This window comes from Hyperoodon ampullatus (genome assembly GCF_949752795.1).
Source record: "Hyperoodon ampullatus genome assembly, chromosome: 18".
NCBI classification, from domain to species: Eukaryota; Metazoa; Chordata; class Mammalia; order Artiodactyla; family Ziphiidae; genus Hyperoodon; species Hyperoodon ampullatus.
The window spans coordinates 39,438,057-39,456,203 of record NC_136931.1 but is presented as its reverse complement, the minus strand read 5'-3'; the positions used below and the strand labels follow the sequence as shown (position 1 = coordinate 39,456,203).

Sequence of the window (18,147 nt, the reverse complement as noted above, 5' to 3'; positions counted from 1 at the left end):
AAAGGCTTTGAAGTTTCATTAGGTCCCATGTGTTTATTTTTGTCTTTATTTCCATTTCTCTAGGAGGTGGGTCCAAAAGGATCTTGCTGTGATTTATGTCATAGAGTGTTCTGCCTATGTTTTCCTCTAAGAGTTTGATAGTGTCTGGCCTTACATTTAGGTCTTTAATCCATTTTGAGCTTATTTTTGTGTATGGTGTTAGGGAGTGATCTAATCTCATACTTTTACATGTCCCTGTCCAGTTTTCCCAGCACCACTTATTGAAGAGACTGTCCTTTCTCCACTGTACATTCCTGCCTCCTTTATCAAAGATAAGGTGACCATATGTGCGTGGGTTTATCTCTGGGCTTTCTATCCTGTTCCATTGATCTATCTTTCTGTTTTTGTGCCAGTACCATACTGTCTTGATTACTGTAGCTTTGTAGTATGGTCTGAAGTCAGGGAGCCTGATTCCTCCAGCTCCATTTTTCGTTCTCAAGATTGCTTTGGCTATTCGGGGTCTTTTGTGTTTCCATACAAATTGTGAAATTTTTTGTTCTAGTTCTGTGAAAAATGCCAGTGGTAGTTTGATAGGGATTGCATTGACTCTGTAGATTGCTTTGGGTAGTAGAGTCATTTTCACAATGTTGATTCTTCCAATCCAAGAGCATGGTACATCTCTCCATCTATTTGTATCATCTTTAATTTCTTTCATCAGTGTCTTATAATTTTCTGCATACAGGTCTTTTGTCTCCTCAGGTAGGTTTATTCCTAGATATTTTATTCTTTTTGTTGCAATGGTAAATGGGAGTGTTTCCTTGATTTCACTTTCAGATTTTTCATCATTAGTATATAGGAATGCCAGAGATTTCTGTGCATTAATTTTGTATCCTGCAACTTTACCAAATTCATTGATGAGCTCTAGTAGTTTTCTGGTAGCATCTTTAGGATTCTCTATGTATAGTACCATGTCATCTGCAAACAGTGACAGCTTTACTTCTTCTTTTCCGATTTGGATTCCTTTTATTTCCTTTTCTTCTCTGATTGCTGTGGCTAACACTTCCAAAACTATGTTGAATAAGAGTGGTGAGAGTGGGCAACCTTGTCTTGTTTCTGATCTTAGTGGAAATGGTTTAAGTTTTTCACCATTGAGGACGATGCTGGCTGTGGGTTTGTCATATATGGCCTTTATTATGTTGAGGAAAGTTCCCTCTATGCCTACTTTCTGCAGGGTTTTTATCATAAATGGGTGTTGAAGTTTGTCGAAAGCTTTCTCTGCATCTATTGAGATGATCATATGGTTTTTCTCCTTCGATTTGTTAATATGGTGTATCACGTTGATTGATTTGCGTATATTGAAGAATCCTTGCATTCCTGGAATAAACCCCACTTGATCATGGTGTATGATCCTTTTAATGTGCTGTCGGATTCTGTTTGCTAGTATTTTGTTGAGGATTTTTGCATCTATGTTCATCAGTGATATTGGCCTGTAGTTTTCTTTCTTTGTGACATCTTTGTCTGGTTTTGGTATCAAGGTGATGGTGGCCTCGTAGAATGAGTTTGGGAGTGTTCCTCCCTCTGCTCTATTTTGGAAGAGTTTGAGAAGGCTAGGTGTTAGCTCTTCTCTAAATGCTTGATAGAATTTGCCTGTGAAGCCATCTGGTCCTGGGCTTTTGTTTGTTGGAAGATTTTTTTTTTTTTTTTTGCGGTCCACGGGCCTCTCACTGTTGTGGCTTTTCCCGTTGTGGAGCACAGGCTCCGGACGCGCAGGCTCAGCGGCCATGGCTCAAGGGCCCAGCCGCTCCACGGCATGTGCGATCTTCCCAGACCGGGGCATGAACCCGCGTCCCCTGTATCGGCAGGCGGACTCTCAACCACTGCGCCACCAGGGAAGCCCTGTTGGAAGATTTTTAATCACAGTTTCAATTTCAGTGCTAGTGATTGGTCTGTTCATATTTTCTATTTCTTCCTGATTCAGTCTTGGCAGGTTGTGCATTTCTAAGAATTTGTCCATTTCTTCCAGGTTGTCCATTTTATTGGCATAGAGTTGCTTATAGTAATCTCTCATGATCTTTTGTATTTCTGCAGTGTCAGTTGTTCCTTCTCCTTTTTCATTTCTAATTCTATTGATTTGAGTCTTCTCCCTTTTTTTCTTGATGAGTCTGGCTAATGGTTTCTCAATTTTGTTTATCTTCTCAAAGAACCAGCTTTTAGTTTTATTGATCTTTGCTATCGTTTCCTTCATTTCTTTTTCATTTATTTCTGATCTGATTTTTATGATTTCTTTCCTTCTGCTAACTTTGGGATGTTTTTGTTCTTCTTTCTCTAATTGCTTTCGGTGCAAGGTTAGGTTGTTTATTCGAGATGTTTCCTGTTTCTTAAGGTGGGATTGTATTGCTATAAACTTCCCTCTTAGAACTGCTTTTGCTGCATCCCATAGGTTTTGGGTCGTCGTGTCTCCATTGTCATTTGTTTCTAGGTATTTTTTAATTTCCTCTTTGATTTCTTCAGTGATCACTTCGTTATTAAGTAGTGTATTGTTTAGCCTCCATGTGTTTGTATTTTTTACAGCTCTTTTCCTGTAATTGACATCTAGTCTCATAGCATTGTGGTCGGAAAAGATACTTGATACAATTTCAATTTTCTTAAATTTACCAAGGCTTGATTTGTGAGCCAAGATATGATCTATCCTGGAGAATGTTCCATGAGCACTTGAGAAAAATGTGTATTCTGTTGTTTTTGGATGGAATGTCCTATAAATATCAATTAAGTCCATCTTGTTTAATGTATCATTTAAAGCTTGTGTTTCCTTATTTATTTTCATTTTGGATGATCTGTCCATTGGTGAAAGTGGGGTATTAAAGTCCCCTACTATGATTGTGTTACTGTCGATTTCCCCTTTTATGGCTGTTAGTATTTGCCTTATGTATTGAGGTGCTCCTATGTTGGGTGCATAAATATTTACAATTGTTATATCTTCTTCTTGGATCGATCCCTTGATCATTATGTAGTGTCCTTCTTTGTCTCTTCTAGTAGTCTTTATTTTAAAGTCTGTTTTGTCTGATATGGGAATTGCTACTCCAGCTTTCTTTTGGTTTCCATTTGCATAGAATATCTTTTTCCATCCCCTTACTTTCAGTCTGTATGTGTCTCTAGGTCTGAAGTGGGTCTCTTGTAGACAGCATATATATGGGTCTTGTTTTTGTATCCATTCAGCCAATCTGTGTCTTTTGGTGGGAGCATTTAGTCCATTTACATTTAAGGTAATTATCGATATGTATGTTCCTATTCCCATTTTCTTAATTGTTTTGGGTTCGTTATTGTAGGTCTTTTCCTTCTGTTGTGTTTCTTGCCTAGAGAAGTTCCTTTAGCATTTGTTGTAAAGCTGGTTTGGTGGTGCTGAACTCTCTCAGCTTTTGCTTGTCTGTAAACGTTTTAATTTCTCCATCCAATCTGAATGAGATCCTTGCTGGGTAGAGTAATCTTGGTTGCAGGTTTTTCTCCTTCATCACTTTAATTATGTCCTGCCACTCCCTTCTGGCTTGTAGAGTTTCTGCTGAGAGATCAGCTGTTATCCTGATGGGGCTTCCCTTGTGTGTTATTTGTTGTTTTTGCCTTGCTGCTTTCCATATGATTTCTTTGTGTTTAATTTTTGACAGTTTGATTAATATGTGTCTTGGGGTATTTCTCCTTGGATTTATTCTGTATGGGACTCTCTGTGCCTCCTGGACTTGATTAACTATTTCCTTTCCCATATTAGGGAAGTTTTCAACTATAATCTCTTCAAATATTTTCTCAGTCCCTTTCTTTTTCTCTTCTTCTTCTGGAACCCCTATAATTCGAATGTTGGTGCGTTTCATGTTGTCCCAGAGGTCTCTGAGACTCTCCTCTGTTCTTTTCATTCTTTTTTCTTTATTTTGCTCTGCAGCAGTTATTTCCACTATTTTATCTTCCACCTCACTTATCCGTTCTTCTGCCTCAGTTATTCTGCTATTGATCCCATCTAGAGTATTTTTTATTTCATTTATTGTGTTTTTAATCGATGCTTGATTCATCTTTAGTTCTTCTAGGTCCTTGTTAACAGTTTCTTGCATTTTGTCTATTCTATTTCCAAGATTTTGGATCTTGGAAATAGAATCTTGGATCATCTTTACCATCATTATTCTGAATTCTTTTTCAGGTAGACTGCCTATTACCTCTTCATTTGTTAGGTCTGGTGGGTTTTTATCTTGCTCCTTCTCCTGCTGTGTGTTTTTCTGTCTTCTCATTTTGCTTATGTTACTGTGTTTGGGGTCTCCTTTTTGCAGGCTGCAGGTTCGTAGTTCCCGTTGTTTTTGGTGTCTGTCCCCAGTGGCTGAGGTTGGTTTAGTGGGTTGTGTAGGCTTCCTGGTGGAGGGGACTAGTGCCTGTGTTCTGGTGGATGAGGCTGGGGGAGGGGATCTTGTCTTTCTGGTGGGCAGGTCCACGTCTGGTGGTGTGTTTTGGGGTGTCTGCGGACTTTTTGTGATTTTAGGCCACCTCTCTGCTAATGGGTGGCGTTGTGTTCCTGTCTTGCTAGTTGTTTGGCATAGGGTGTCCAGCACTGTAGCTTGCTGGTCGTTGAGTGAAGCTGGGTGCTGGTGTTGAGATGGAGATCTCTGGAAGATTTTCGCTGTTTGATATTATGTGGAGCTGGGAGGTCTCTTGTGGACCAGTGTCCTGAAGTTGGCTCTCCCACCTCAGAGGAACAGCACTGACTCCTGGCTCTTCAATTTGGGATGATTTGTTGTCTATTCATGTATTCCACAGATGCAGGGTACATCAAGTTGATTGTGGAGCTTTAATCCGCTGCTTCTGAGGCTGCTGGGAGAGGTTTCCCTTTCTCTTCTTTGTTCTCACAGCTCCTGGGTCTCAGCTTTGGATTTGGCCCCGCCTCTGCGTGTAGGTCGCCGGAGGGCGTCTGTTCTTCGCTCGGACAGGACAGGGTTAAAGGAGCAGCCTCTTCGGGGACTCTGGCTCACTGAGGCCGGGCGGGAGGGAGGGGCACGGAGTGCGGGGCGAGCCTTTTGGGAGGTCTGGGGTCTTCTGCCAGCGTTCAGTAGGTGTTCTGTAGGAGTTGTTCCACGTGTAGCTGTATTTCTGGTGTATCTGTGGGGAGGAAGGTGATCTCCGCGTCTTACTCTTCCGCCATCCTACCCGGAAGTTCATAGATTCCTTTTCTATTCCATGCAATCTTTTTATTTTATTTTATTGTGATGTGAACAGTTGATCTGTGATCTGTTCTTTTAACAAAGATTTAAGTGTGCATTACAGTATTGTTGACTATAGGTACAATGTTATACAGCAGATTTCTAGAGCTTGATTAATTGAAACTTTATGCCCATTGATTAGTAACCTCCCATTTCCCACTGCCCCAACCCCTGGTAACCCCTATTCCACTCTTTGATTCTATCAATATGAATTCAACTACTTTAGGTACGTTATATAAGTGGAGTCATGCAGTATTTCTCTTTCTGTGACTGGCTTATGTCACTTAGTATAATGTCCTCAATGGTCATCCAAGTTGTTGCATATTGCAGAATTTCCTTTTAAGGCTAAATGGTATTTCATTGTATGTTTATGTCACATTTCCTTTATGTGCTCATCTGTCAGTGGACATTTAGGTTGTTTCCACATCTTGGCTCTTATGAATAGTGCTGGAGTGAACATGGGAGTTCAGATATCTTTTTGAGGTCTTGAGTGCAGTTCTTTTGGATGAATACCCAGAAGTGGGTTTGCTGCATGATATGGTAGTTCTACTTTTAATTTTTGAGGAAACTCCATACCATGCAATCTTTTTTTTGGTAATTTTCAATTTTACATTGGATTAGAGTTGATTTACAATGTGTTATTTTCAGGTGTACAGCAATGTGACTTTGTTATACATATTCACATATCTATTCTTTTTTAGATTCTTTTCCCATATAGGTTATTACAGAGCATTGAGTATAGTTCCCTGTGCTATACAGTAGGTCCTCGTTGATGATCTCTTTTATATACAGTAGTGTGTGTATACCATGCAATCTTGAAGAGCCTGCTTTTAGCTTCTCTAGAAAGGCAGGCAGAAAGGGCCTCATGGGTCAGTTGTAGCCAGTCTTCTTGAGGCTCTTCTTTGGGTGTTTTCCAGATCACATGGACGGCTCTTTTGGTATATATGTGGTGAAGGACAACAGCAAGATCAGCACTGAACCATGAGTTGGAACAGACTTAGAACCTGAGGGTCCTTGCAATGTGGGGATGCTTTTACCCTCCTTGCATTCCAGTGTCGGTTTTTCCCAAGGGAGCCTTCATCACGGGAAAGTCAGGTCTAGATCCAGAGCCTCCCTAGGAGAGAAGTGGTGGATTTTTCCCGGCGTTTCCCCAATATTCCTTCTGTCCAGACATACCATAGTTGGATCTCTGGGGACAGAATGCCCAGCACCCTGGGGTTCTAGACAGAATTGATGATGGCACAATGAGATACTGTTTTGTAGCTTGGATGTTACCTTGGATACAGAAGAATGCCAGGTATCAGAACATACCTCCCCTGTCCTAGACCCCAAACGCCTGAAGCCAGAAATCTGGCGATAAAGCAAATTGGAAGAAGGAAGGAAGTATCCCTCAAGAGGTCTCTGGAATACCTGCGCGTGTCTACTGGGCTGATGAGCACTCCCTGTGTCTGAGAGATGGCCAAAAGGTGGGTTCCACCTCCCTGCTGAGCAGGGCTCACCGCACATCTCTCTTGTATTTCCCATCTTGGTCACACACATATGTCTTTATGTCTGTGTGTGTGGCCTCATTTTAGACACATCAACATAGGAAGCGAGTTTCAGGCTGAGATCCCAGAGCTCCAGGACAGATCACTGGCTGGAAGTGACGAGCATGTAGCTACTCTGGTCTGGAAGCCATGGGGAGATGTGATGACCAACCCGAAAACACAGGATAGAGGTGGCTGAGACTTTGGGGCCAGGTTCCCGAGGGCCCTTCTCCATCCCCAAGGGGTTTCTCCTCCCAGTTCTCACCTTGACCAAGAAGCAGTGATCCCCAGGCGGGGGTGGGGTGGGCAGAGCTGGCCTTTAGCGCAGGACTGCTTTGCTGTGCTGCAGTCCCTTGCCCCACCTCTCCTCTCACCCAGTAGCTGGGCAGGCCATCCAGAGCAGGTGCCAGGAGCAGGGTTTCTGCCCATCCTCCTTGTCCCTCCCTTCCCTCAGCCTGCTTTTAGCAGAGAGATGGTGGAGATGGTGACAGGAGCCCCCCGCCCCATCTGTGCTGTTGGGGAGGTTTCCTCTCTGGCACTTGCTGACCCTCTGTGTCTCCTCTCCTTCCCGCTGCCGGGCTGCCTGCTGGAAACAGTGACTGAGCTCTTCAACGGGGCCTGCTCCAGCGTGATGCCGGGCGGGGGCACCAACCTGGAGCTCGCTCTGCACTGTCTGCATGAAGCCCAAGGCAACATCCAGGTGAGGTGCAGGCGAGGGTGCGCTCAGAAGAGCTGTGGGAAGCTCCCTGCTCTCTTAGGGCCAGGGGCTCTAGGCGCAAGACACGTGCCTTCTACTTGGGTCTTTGCAGCTCACGAGAACCAAAGGCTGGCCACCCACCCTTCTCCCTGGTTGCTTTGGGACTGGTGGTGTCCTTTTGAACGTAGGGGAAATGCACACATACGGGCTCAATCAATTATTTATCTGGGGTGACAGCAGAGCACCAGGGTTCCTCCAGCGTTATCTCATCTCAGCGCGGCACTGGGGATGCGGTGCCTAGCAGAACCAACTCAGGGCCTGCATTAATCTGGTTTATTTACTGAACATTCACTTTTTGATTAAAAATGGTGTATGAAAACCTCTGATGCAACAGAAATGCCTCTGCCTCCTCCAAGGACCCTCCTCACAATCCTGAAGTTTACAAAATGAAGAAGTCCAACTGTGTGTAGTGGGAGAGGAAGTCACGTCACCCGAGTTGGAGACCCTAGAGTCAGGGCTACATGGTGCTTTTTCTCAAGCTGAGAGGCAGTGGCTGGCACGTGGTGGGTGCTCAGCAGAGTAATCAGCACACATTTACTGGGTCCTCCTGATACCTGGTGATGTCATGGTATCAGGCTGGGGCCAGCTCAGGGGCCCATTCTTGGTTTAATGCTCTGCTGCCACCATCTTGAAATTCTTAATAGTTTCTGAGCACAGGGCCCCGTGTTTCCATTTTGCGCTGGGTCCTGCAAACTGCATAGCTAGTCCTGACCAGGGTTACGCTGTTGAGCAAGACAAATGCCCTCTCTTTGCAGGGCTTACATTTTAGGAGAGTGAGCACATGAAATACATTTTTTAAAAGTGATAGATAATGATTAGTGCTATGAGGACCATAACATGGGTTAGGGCGGGGGCAGTGCCACTCCAAATGCTGCTCCCTGAAGAAATAAGGAGCTTGTGCCAGAATAAGTCCACACACTGTTTCGTCATCAAGTAAATCTTGCTATGAAAAAGGTAACGTCAGCTGCACTCAACAGTCCGCTTAGTGCTGTAGGCAATGTGTCCCAAGTGGTTGACAGCTGGTGGCCAGTCCACAGACCGACCACACTTTGAGTCGCCCTGGGGTAGGGGTGGCTTTAGGGAGGGCTGCACATATTTTCTGAATTAATGAAAGAACCAAGGCGGGCCTTTACCTCACCTTCCCTCCCTCAGAGAGTTGCCCACCACTCCTCTCGTTCCAGGTTGCCCTGGAGACCCTCTTACTGAGAGGACCCCAGAAGCCATGGACTCACCCTCTCGCCAACTATCACTACACAGGTAACGAGCGTGGCTGCCCGCCTGGTTTTGGCCTGGCTGAGGCCCCTGCGAGCCAGTCAGTTTCCATGGCAAGCTCTGCACGTGCCTCCCGGAGTTCTCTTGGGGCCTACACCTGCCCCCCCAGAAGGACCCGTCCTCTCTGGGGGACTCAGTGGGTGCTGTTCTCTAGTTGGATCCAACCTTCCCCTTTCCGCTGGTCCCCTCGTGGGCTCTTCCTGGCCAGAAGGGGGGTGCCAGGTTGGGGTGGGCTCAGGTTTCCCAGTTGAGCACTCCAGCCTTGGAGTCAGGCAAGCAGGGGCCCACGGCTGCCCTTGGCAAGTCTCTTAACCAGAGGAAGCCTCAAGTTGCTGCACCTGTCATGTGGGGATGGTAATAGCCCCTACCTGCTAAGGTTTTTGTGAGGATTGTGTGAGATAAAGCAAGTAAGGGGCTTAGCAGAAATCTTGGCATATAATTGGTGCTCGGTGGCCTGAAAAAGGAGGGGAGTCTGCACTTCAGCCGTGGCTGTGGTCCCAGAAGGAGAAACATCCTTCCTCCTCTTGGCTGTTTCTCCAATAGGTTCGGACATCTGGACCTCCATGGAGAAGAGGCTCTTTAAGAAGGCGTTCTGTGCCTACAAGAAGGATTTCTACTTGATACACAAGATGGTAAGGCGAACATGGCAGGCTGGTGTAGACAAGGCTCCTTCACACGGCCGAGGCGCTAGAACTGCAGGGCGTGTCAGGGGCGATACTCTGCTCATGCTGTGAACAGTTGACAACTAAATTGCCATTGCTTCGAACAACCTCAAACGGTACAGAAATGAATCCCATGTTCAAAATAAAGCCCTCCTGGCCCCTCCCCACAATCCTACTTCTGACTGATAACCTGACAGGTATTTACTGCCCATACGGATTTTACACACCTATATGCACTTTCTCAAAAAAGGATGACATCATATACTTAATATCCTGCTGATTATTTTGCTCTTTTTTTAACTTGATGTATGCAAAATTGCACATAATCAAAGTGTAAGATTTAATGTTTTTGACATATTTATACACTTGTAAGACCACCACCATGATCAAGATAATGAGAATATCTGTCACCCCCAAAAGTTCCCTCCTGCCCCTTTGCAACCCTTCCTTCCTGCCACCCAGGTCCCTAGTCAAGTCTTGTCTACTTTCTGTCAGTCTACATTAGTTTGCATTTTCTAGAAGTTTATATAAATGGAACAATCATACAGCATGTGATCTGCTTTATCTGGCTTCTTACACTCAACCTAATGATTTTGAGATTCATCTATGTTGTCGTGTGTACCCATACTTCACCCTTTACTGTTGAGGAGTATACCACTGTGTGGACGGACCACCGTTCATTTAATCATCCACCTGTTGGTGTTTGCCAGTTACTGATGACTACAGATAAAGCTGCTCTGCACATTTACATACAAGTCTTTGTACGGACATGTACTGGGTTTTTTTTTTTTTTTTTGCGGACACGGGTTTGGGATTATAAATACCTAGGAGGGGAATGAGGGTAACTTATAGTAGATGTATGTTTAACTTTTGAAGAAACTGCCAAACTGTTTTCCAAAGTGGCTATACCACTTCCCATTCCCACCAGCAGGTTATGAAAGGTCCAGTTGCTCCACACCCTCGTCGACACTTGGTATGCTAAGTCTGTTTAATTTTAGCCATTCTAATGAGTGTACAGTAGCATCTGACTCCATTTTCCTAATGACTAATGATGCTGAGCATCTTTTTTTTTTTTTTGCTATATGTGCACCTTCTCTGGTGAGCTGTCTGTTCATATCTTTTGCCTCTGAGTTTATTGGAGTGTCTGTGGTTTTATTGAGCTGTAGGAGTTCTTATTTTGTTCTGAACAGCAGTCCTTTATCCAGATATATGCTTTGGAAATATTTTCTCCCAATATGCCATTTGTCAGTCTTCTAACAGTGTCTTTTGAAGAAAAGTTTTAAATTTTGCTTAAGCATAACTTACTAGTTTCTCTTTTTTAGACTGTGCTTTTCGTGTTGTATCTAAGAAATCTTTGCCTAACCCAAAGTCACAAAGATTTTCCCCTATGTTTTCTTCTGGAGGTTTTATAGTTTTAGGTTTTATTTCTAGATTTATGATCCATTTTAAGTTTATTTTTGTATGGGGTGCGAGGTGAGTTCATTTTTGCATATGGATGTTTATTCCAATACCTTTTGTTGGAAAGACCATACTTTCTCCACTCAGTTGCTTTTGTACCTTTGTTAAATATCAGTTGGCCATATATATATGCATCTACTTCTGGACCCTGTATTCTGTTCCATTGATCTGTTTGTCTTTTATTAAGCTATTCCCGTACTGTCTTTATTACTGTAGCTTTATTCTAAGTCTTGAAATCAGAAAATGTTAGTCCTTCAACTTTGTTATTCTTTTTCAAAGTTATTTTTTATATTCTAGATCCTTTTTAATTCCCTATGAATTTTAGAAATAACTTGTCAAATTCAAAATAAAAATTCCTGCTAGGAACTTGATTGGTACTGTTTTTGACTCTATAGGTCAACTGGGGAGAGTTGTTACCTTAACAATATTGAGTCTTCTGACTCGTGAACAGGGTATATCTCTCTATTTCAATCTTTAATTTTTCAGCAATGTTTTGAAGTTTTTAGTGTACAGTTGTTGCATACTTTTTGTCAGATTTATTCCTAAGCGCTTGGTTTTTTTCTGTTTCGTTTTTGTGTTTTTTTTTTTGTGGTATGCGGGCCTCTCACCATTGTGGCCTCTCCCGCCGCGGAGCACAGGCTCCGGACGCGCAGGCCCCGGACGCGCAGGCCCAGCGGCCATGGCTCACGGGCCCCGCCGCTCCATGGCACGTGGGATCCCTCCAGGACCGTTGCACGAACTCGTGTCCCTTGCATCGGCAGGCGGACTCTCAACCACTGCGCCACCAGGGAAGCCCAGTACTTGTGTTTTTTATGATGTTATAGAGTTCTTTTTTATTTCAGTTTCCAATGGTTTGTTGCTAGTATGTATAGAAATAAAATTGATTTTTATATTGATCTTGTGTTCTGAAATGTTGCCAAACTAACTTACTAGTTTTGGTAACTTTTTTGTGGATTCCACTGAATTTTCTACATAGACAGTCATATCATCTGTAAATAAATTCACTTTTATTTCTTCCTTTCCAACCTGGATGCCTTTACTTTTTTTCTTGCCTTTTTGCACTCTAGAACCACCAGTACAGTATTGAGTAGAAGTGGTGAGAGTCGAAATCCTTGCGTTGTTCATGATATTTGAGGGGAAACCACTCCACCGTTAGCTGTAGGGATTTTGTAGGTATCATTTATCAGGTTGAAGAGAAGTTCCTTCTATTCCTATTGTGCTGAGAGTTTACATCAGGAATGGACATTGGATTGTATCAAATGCTTTTTCTTTTTTTTTTTTTTTTTTTTTTTTTGGTGGTACGCGGGCCTCTCACTGTTGTGGCCTCTCCCGTTGCGGAGCACAGGCTCCGGATGCGCAGGCTCAGCAGCCATGGCTCACGGGCCCAGCCGCTCCGCGGCATATGGGATCCTCCCAGACCGGGGCACGAACCCGTATCCCCTGCATCGGCAGGCGGACTCTCAACCACTGCGCCACCAGGGAGGCCCTCAAATGCTTTTTCTGCACCTATCAAGATGCTCATATGATTTTTCTTTTTTAAGTTTAATATGATGAATTACATTGATTTTAGATTGTTAAACCAACCTCACGTTTCTGGGATGAGCTCCACTTAGTCATGGTATATTGTTTTTTTTATATACATATACATATATATATATATATATATATATATATACATACATACATATATATATTGTTGGATTCTGTTCGTTAAAGTTTTGTTTAAAATTTTTCATCTATGTTCATGAGGGACATTGGTCTGTAGCCTTGTTTCCTTGTAATATCTTTGTCTGGCTTTGGTATCAGAGAAATGTTGAACTTACGGACTGAGTTGGGAAGTATTCCTTCCTCTTCAGTTTTTTGGAGGGCTCTGCCTAGCTGTCGCATAAGGCTATGAGGTATCCACCACGTAAGGACACTCTGCTTTAATTAGTCCCTGTCTGTAGACGTGGCTCCACATTATGTCACAGTGAGCGTCCTCGTGTGTACCTTTGTGTGCGTTTTCCTGGAGAGAAGCCTTCCTGGGCCAGCCTTGTTGCTCAGAGCGTGCAGAGCTTAGATGGTGTTGACTCTGGTGGCTTCTCTCTGAACTCCTTCATCCCCAGGAGGACTTTGTGATTCTCTTTCCCCCGTAGCAGAGGAGCATACCAAGCCGTAGGGGAGAGACGTTTCAGGAGGGCTTTCAAAAAGTGGCGGCTGGCCCCATGGGGAGGGGATTTAGGGCGTGAAGGCCATCCTCACTGCTACTCCTGAGGCACTGTCCTTAGCCGGTTTCTGTCTTCCTCCACTAGGTCCAGACAAAAACAGTAGCCCAGTGTGTCGAGTTCTACTACATGCAGAAGAAAATGATGGAGTTTGACTGCGGCCGAGCCCCAGTGCCGGAAAAGAGGGTCAAGAGAGAGCTGGGTGAAGCAGACAGGACAGAAGCGAAGGTAGAGGGTCTCGGGGTAGGGCTTCAGGAGTTCAGCACGGATCTGGATGCCCGGTGCTCATCCAAGCTGGGTGGCGGTGGGGGGGTGCACCCCGCGACGTCTGGACGCTCTGGACACCTGCTTCTCCCTTAGAAGGGCGGCGGGGCGGTCAGCACCCTTTCATCACCTCTGCCCACTCTGCAGGTCACTCGTAGCCCTCGGAGGAAACCCAGCCACCGTCCAACCCCCGAATTACAGAGGACTACTGAGAGTTACAGGAGTGAGTCCATCCCCAACTCCAGCCCCAACACCGGCTCGAAGCGGACCCCTGAGCTGCCGGGGAGCAGGAAGGGCCAGGGCTTCTTTCCCTGCCGGGAGTGTGAGAGGTACCGCCCTTTCCCTGGATGCTCCCACACCGCCTGCCCTCAGCCCTCTGGGGTGCCCCCCTCAGGGCTACCCGCCTCCCCCTGCTCTGACCCCTGTGTCCTCTGGTGCCTCCTCAGGGTGTTTGGCAAGATCAAGGGTCGGAATGCCCACATGAAGTGGCACCGGCTTCAGGACCACGTGGATCCCACCGTCAGGGCAAGGTGGCCCGTGGAGCCCTTCCAACTGTAGGAGGAGGAGGGCGAGCTAGGGGCTGGCATCGGCCCTCTGCGTGGGCAGCTAGTTGGGACGGGCACCTCCAGCCCTGTTGCATCTCCTTTGTTAGGTTGTTTTTGTACGTTTCTCCTTGTATATATTATTAAATTGGTTTCTAAAGCAGCTGTCTTCTGGCTTCCCTGCCTGTTGATACAGCGAAGGCTTTTGAGCCCCTGCTGCTCCCAGAAGCCACAGTGACTGAGTCCCTGCCCTGGAGGAGCCTCATACATGAATGCAGCCAGCATTTATCAAGCACCTGCTGTAGCTGTGCCAGACAATGCCCAGTCCACGTGATGGGGACCTAGTGATGGAGGGACAGGACCCTCCCCTCACAGAGCTTACCTTTTAGGAGCGGGAAGGTAGGAGTGATAAAGCAGCAAAAAGGTGAGTTTAGATATCTATAGTGCATGTGCTTTTGGCCGTAATAACAGAGGAGTCAGCGTAGGTTTAAGCTCTCAGGACACGTGGTGGTGCCAGTGGCTCCACGGTGAAGTCAAGGCCTGCCAGCAGTGGCCAGCGTCTGCAAGTCGGCTGCAGCAGCAGCAGCAAGAATCCCCTCTTGTACGCGGAGCACCCAAACCTTCGTAGGGTGCAGGGCAGAGAGCAGCTCCCTCCCTTCCTTGTTCCCCTTTTTAAAAGTGAGGAAAGCTTGTAGCAGCGCCCAGCAGAACGCCCCTCACGTCTCCTCGGCCAGAACTGTAGCCCGTGCTCTTTCTAAACTGATCCGTGGCAGTGGAAAGGGAAGTGGCCACCGTTATCCCGGACCCTCAAGATTTGTGTCCAGGACAAAAGCATAAGTTGTGTTCCCCCCAGTTCCAGGAGTGGGGAGAACCAGTGTGCTCCCTCAAATTTGTTGTCACCCGATCCAAACTGGAATCCCATTTGCCAGGAAAAGAAGAGGAAGCAGAAATGGCCACTGGGGAGTCAGACCTTGTGTCCACCACAAAGTGACATGAGGAAAGTACAGCAGGGGGCCAAGTCCGAGGGAGTGACGGAGTGGCAGACGCTGGCAGGTGGATGGCGCGGGGGTGGGAAGCCACACTGAGGATGCTGCTGAGGCTGAGACCCACTTCCAGGCCACGGGGAGGCAAAGCACAGAGTCTGCCACGGGAACCAGGGGAGGCTGTGCAAAGCTCTAGCTGCTGTGTGGGGGCCGTGGGCGGCAAGACGGGAATCCTGGAGAGTAGCTGGAAGGCTCTCAGCGGAGATGGTGCCCTGGGCTGGAGTCGCAGTGAAGAGGCCAGAAGCGCAAGGATTAGAGATCACGTTAGAAGTAGATTCAGACTTGCTGATGGGTCTCACGTCACAGGGGGAGCTGGTAAGGAAAAGGACAGATGGAGGTTGGCAGGGCAGGTTGGGGTTTGAGCAACTGAGTAGATGCTATTAACTGAGATGAGGAAGAGGGACACATCAGAGGATTGATGGCTTAAAGGCGTGATTGTGTCTGTAACTGTGTGCTGCCTTTGGAGGGACTGTCTAGGGGAGCAGGGCAAACGGTGGTGTCAGGAGGCTTCACAGAAGGGCCAGGTTGCAGCTCAGTACATCTGAAAAGACGGGGAGGGAGGAGGAGCAGAGGAGGAAGTTGAGTTGGAAGCGGTGCGGGCACTGTGGTTGGGGAAAGGACTCTGGCATCAGATGAACCAGAATCTACAGCCTGGCTCTTCTTCCTTCTTTGCCACCTTGGGCAAGTCATTTTCCCTGTTTGAGTCTCAGTTTTCTCATTCTGTAACTGGGATGGAAAATGCCTACCCCCATATATCTGGTTTGTTTGTTTGTCTTTAATGCCCTTTAACTTTTTGTTGTTGTTTTTTTGCTGTGTTGGGTCTTCGTTTCTGTGCGAGGGCTTTCTCTAGTTGCGGCGAGCGGGGGCCACTCTTCATCGCGGTGCGTGGGCCTCTCACCGTCACGGCCTCTCGTTGCGGAGCACAAGCTCCAGACACGCAGGGTCAGTATTTGTGGCTCACGGGCCTAGTTGCTCCGTGGCATGTGGGATCTTCCAAGACCAGGGCTTGAACCCATGTCCCCTGCATTGGCAGGCATATTCTCAACCACTGCGCCACCAGGGAAGCCTTGATGAGAAAAACGTAAATCGCATATTGGCAGGTGCCCCGTATGACCTGAGCACTCATGCTGTTGCTGTCACCGTGTGGGTCCCACCCTCCATAACAAGTGAAGCCTGATGACACTGGAAATGAAAGTCTCTGGCTTCATGGTCGGGTGGTATATTAGTTATCTATTGCTGTGTAAGAAATTAAGCTGAAACTTAACAGCTTTAAACTATTGGAAGCTTTTACAATAGTGCTGCTTAGAGGGGCAGGGAACCCAAACTGTTTGTGGTTTTCCAAACTCACCCCCATCTTATCTGCTGTCAGAATACAGTGGCAAGCACAAATGTGTGCTCCAGAAGAATTGCTGAATGTAAGAAGAGAGTTGGGCAAAGGTTTCTTATGAATTACCTCCCCCCAGCCAACTCCACCCCCAGAAAACAGTGTTTTCTCAACCCCAAATTATCTGCATTGTAATCATCTAGGGGTCCTGTGAAAAATGCAAATTCCTGTACCCCTCCACAGAGTTTCCTAATCTGAATCATTGGAGGTAGGGCCCTGGAACTTAAATTTTTTAAAGAAACTTTCTTAGAAGAATAGTTTTTAGATATGCATAAAAATTGGGAAGATGGTATAGAGAATTTCCATATACCCCACACTCAGTTTCCCCTATTCTTATCTTACATGAGTATGGTACTTTTGTTACCATTAATGAACCAATATTGCTATGTTATTATTAACTAAAGTCCATGCTTCATTCAGATTTCATTAGTTTTTACCTCATGTCCCTCTTCTGTGCCAGGATCCTCCCAGGACACCACATTACATTTAGTTGTCACATCTCCTTAGGCTCCTCATGGCTGTGACAGTTTCCCAGACTTTCCTTGTTTTTGATGACAGTTATGAGAAGTCGTGGTCAGGTATTTTGGAGAATGTGCCTCAGCTGGGGTTTGTCTTATGTTTCTTATGATCCGAGGGGGAGGAAGACCACAGAAGTGAAGTGCCACTGTCCTCACATGGTATTCAGGGTGCACATGCACAGTATCAGTGTGACTTGTCACTGTTGACGTTAACCTCCACCACCTGGCTGACAATGTTTGTCATGTTTCTACACTGTAAACTTAGTCCCCGCCCCCAATACTGTCATCTGTGGAAGGAAGTCACTGTGCACAGTTCATGCGTAAGGTGTGAAGAGTCATGCTTCAACTTCTTGAGGGCAGAATAGCCACACAAATTATTTGGAATCATGCACGGCCATTTATTTATTTGTTCAGTCATTCATTTATATCAGCATGGGCTCACGGAGATTTTATAGACTGGGTTATTATCCAGTGCTACTTTGTTGCTCAAGTTGTTCCAGCTTTGACTATTGGGAGCTCTTTCAGTTGGCTCCTGTGTCTCTTTGACATACCCCATTTGTGTGTGTGTGTGTGTGTGTGTGTGTGTGTATGAGAGAGAGAGAGAGACAACGAGATGGAGGCTGAGAGACTTCTGTTCTGGAACTACAAGATACTCTAAGCACATCCTGTATAATTTCCTGCCCAGTCCTAGAACCAGCCATTTATCCAAGGAGCCCTGGTTACTTTTATTGGAGAATAGTATTAAAAACTAAGATCTGGGTACTAGGTGTGTTTGAACCTGAATTTTTAACACAGTCTCACCAGCTATTTCTTAATGAAACCAGAGTTAGAGAATCTCTGCTCTCAGTTTTGACTGCCGTCACTCAAGTATCAGCATACCTCAGAGGTACTGCAGGTCCGGTTCCAGACCACCACAATAAGGCCGATCATAGGAGTTTTGTTTGTTTCTTTCCCAGTGCCCATAAGTTATGTTTACACTATACTATAGTCTATTCAGTGTGGAGTAGCATTTTGTGTTAAAAAAAAAAAAAGTGGGGCTTCCCTGTTGGCAAAGTAGTTGAGAGTCTGCCTGCCGATGCAGGGGACACGGGTTCGTGCCCCGGTCCGGGAAGATCCCACATGCCACGGAGCGGCTGGGCCCGTGAGCCATGGCCGCTGAGCCTGCGCGTCCGGAGCCTGTCCTCCGCAACGGGAGAGGCCACAACAATGAGAGGCCCGCGTACCACACACACACACACAAAAGTACATATGTTAATTTAAGAATACTTTATTGCAGACTTCCCTGGTGGCGCAGTGATTAAGAATCCACC

General features: G+C 45.8%; 2 pseudogenes across 2 annotated transcripts in view; both read left to right on the top strand.

Moving 5' to 3' along the window:
* LOC307066197 (zinc finger protein 541-like) overlaps positions 1-13,908 on the top strand; it is a 31,275-nt pseudogene extending 17,367 nt beyond the window's left edge. The window contains exons 9-16 of the transcript in view: positions 6,125-6,188; positions 6,782-6,924; positions 7,330-7,433; positions 8,672-8,747; positions 9,306-9,394; positions 13,174-13,314; positions 13,498-13,679; positions 13,797-13,908. The product of the transcript in view is annotated as a zinc finger protein 541-like (transcript). The remainder of the gene's footprint in view (positions 1-6,124; positions 6,189-6,781; positions 6,925-7,329; positions 7,434-8,671; positions 8,748-9,305; positions 9,395-13,173; positions 13,315-13,497; positions 13,680-13,796) is intronic.
* Positions 1-18,147, top strand: part of LOC307065868 (zinc finger protein 541-like) — a 60,117-nt pseudogene that overhangs the window by 19,531 nt on the left and 22,439 nt on the right. The gene's annotated exons all lie outside the window — the stretch shown is intronic.